We start from the raw sequence: 3,064 nt of genomic DNA on the forward strand, positions 1-3,064 counted from the left end.
AGTTTCAGCCTTGATTTTGAACTGGTTCTGTTCTGGCTATAGGCTTGTTTGGTTTCTGGTGCAGAACAGTTTGATTTTGGGGCCATAATATCCTTATCCGAAATCAACCCAATAAAACTTCGTTTGGTTTGATTGGGGTTGATTGGAGCTAGATTTTGACACTCCTACCATGACATACTGTGGGACCCACTATGTGAATAGAAAAATTTTCATTTTCATGGTTTGATAAACAAAGCAACCTTGGGAGGAGATGGTCATGTTCTGTCTCCCCAGTTGGCTATTTTTCTTGATTGATACCCTCTGCCTTTCTTTTAACATCGAAGAGGTTGAAAACAAGGAGACTCTTTTTCTTATATTTTTGTTGGGAAGAGGAATGATACTTGTCCATGTTCTCCAAACCCAGGCACAATCACTGGTTTCATGGGGGTAGGAATGTCTTTTCATAGTCCCCTGAAATCAAGGTTTGTATTTGAACATAGGATAGGCGAGCTACGTTTTTATGTTTTGAAGTTTTTCCTTATCACGTAGGCATTGCCTTTAAATACATATTATTATATTTAAAAATGGACAAAAGAAAGCTTCATGGTTGTGCACCCTCTATGTCCAAACATGGATTGAGGGTGAAATGCTGGTGTTATTGAGAGTAAAATGCTGCCCTAAGGCCAATGAAATATAATAACCCCACCACTTATTGATGCCCATGAGCACTCGGGCATACAACCAAGGGTTCTTTTCCTCTTAAAAAAAAAAAAAAAAATGTGAACCATGTCGAGTCACTAGGTTTTCAAAAGGCGACTAGTTCTCCAACTATACTAAAAAGCACGTGTGGCGTCAAGATCACCACGGAAGTCATGGCGGCGGCTCAACATGCATACTGGGGTTCTCCTTACGTAATCAGTGAAGAAGATTTGTGGACAAAGCCTTGCCAACAATCGGCCACATCTCTTGTTGAGCTAGTGGTAAACTCCCCCTTCCCACCAAAGGAAGACCTGAGAGATCGTCTGGTGTCGCTCTGAGAGTCGAAGGGTGCAATGTTTCTATGTTGCATGGATATTGGCATGATCTTCATGGATTTCTGTACTGTGGAAGCCAAAGTCTCCATTCTCACGTATACTCCATGGTGGTGTGACAAACATCTTCTCCAGTTGCGAACTCATAATTTGGACTCTGATTTCTCCATTAAAGAAATGGAATTATCCCTGTGTGGGTACAGGTCTCGAAAATCCCTGCGGAAGCCTTCTCCTATCGACGTCTTCGTTCTGCTGTGTCGTGCATTGGTAAGGTCCTGGATTTCCACCTTAACCTGTCTGAACTTGGTTTCCCTACAGACACTACTCGTATCAAAGTGTTTGTAAAAAAACTCCGGCCAGTCTGTCTTAGCTCCAAAATTAACCTTTCTGATGGGTCATCTCCTTTAGTTCACTTTAAATATGAGTTAGAGACATCAACTAGTCCAACAACACCAACCTGGAATTGTGTATGGCTTTTTCTCAAACCATTGACTGTATAGTGTATCAACCATTTCTGAATGTTACCACAAAACCACTGTTGGTGACCAACTATCTACTTCCTGCTAATGATCCCTATATTGTCACATCAGTGATGGGTTCCAATGTATCTGTTCCGTTAATACCGACTGGTGGTTTTGAGCCACATCCTCATGCGGTATTCTCGGTTGCAACAACTACATTCGAGCAGCCCAATATCACCACTGTGATAAGTATAGGAAACAGGGGAGGCAGTTCGTTACCCACTTTGTCAGAATCCGATGGCTCCATTGCTCACTCCCTAAAGTTTGATGAAACATTCTGGATGAACCAGTGCTTTGCTTTGGACCCAAAATCTGATCAGCATAGTGGCCCCTTTGCATATTCCCAAGCTGACTCCAACCTTCTGTCCACCATAGGTCAACATCCTGCATCCTTTTAATCTTATGCTTGTCCTGGTATGATCTAGAACTCAAATATAGGAAGAGGCAGTTTATCCCTAGGTATTGGTTTTTATTATCTTATATGACATTCTGTGTTACGATCTATGGTTTCATGTTCATTCCATGCTTTTTGGTAGATATTGTTTCTTGTTTTGTTGCTTGCTTTGTTTCTTGCTTTGAACTTGTCTTGTCCTATTGTCGTCTGGTTTGCATATTGGTTTGTCACTCTACTTCCTGCACAAAGCTGTGGTCATACATTTCACTCAACTTTGTCCTGTGTTGGTTTCGTGACTCTCGGAGGATCACTATGCAAATTTTTAGTTGGAACGTAAGGGGTCTTCACTCCCACTCTACTAAGACCTGCTTGACAACCCATTTAAAGAAACTCAAACCAGATGTTGTATTTCTTTGTGAGACCAAGATAACAGATCATTCAACCATCATACCATTTTGTAATAACAAGTATTATGATTCTTCCCACTCTGTTGCAAGTACTGGGAATAATGGGTTGAGTGGGGGACTTTGATTACTTGTGAGCAAACAACTTTCCAACCCCAAGATCACCAAAGGCCCTTTCTTTTTCCGACTTGATTTTGAGCCTCAATGCTGCCTTCCATTCCACTGGATGCTATTATGCATTTATGCTCCACCCCACCATTCTCTTAGACTTGAGGCTCGGGTGGAATTAGAATCAACCTTGGCCTCCATCTCCAACCCCCTCATGATCTGTGGTGATTTCAATGAAATTTTATTTCCATCCCATAAACTTGGTGGAAAACCTTTCAAACCCACGGCCTCATCCAATTACTTGGCCTCCCTAATCGATAAAGTTTATGTCAATAGTTCGTGGTTGTTAGTGTATCCACACATTACAATCTCGAAACTAGCATCCTTTGGTTCAAATCATAATCCCATTGTCATTGATCCCTCTCCCAGTCTCACTAGATCAAAAAAACTATTTCATTACCAACATGCCTGGATGAGTCACCCGGAATTCCTTCCTTTTTGCTTTTGCAAATGGATGAATCTTGGTTCTACAAATCCGGTTACCAAACTAGCGGCTCTTGGTAGACTTTTTGCAGCTGGAAAATGATACTTCACCTGGCTCATTGACATTGCTTAGGAATGTGGATG

This window comes from Macadamia integrifolia, chromosome 13, assembly GCF_013358625.1.
Source record: "Macadamia integrifolia cultivar HAES 741 chromosome 13, SCU_Mint_v3, whole genome shotgun sequence".
Lineage (NCBI taxonomy): Eukaryota > Viridiplantae > Streptophyta > Magnoliopsida > Proteales > Proteaceae > Macadamia > Macadamia integrifolia.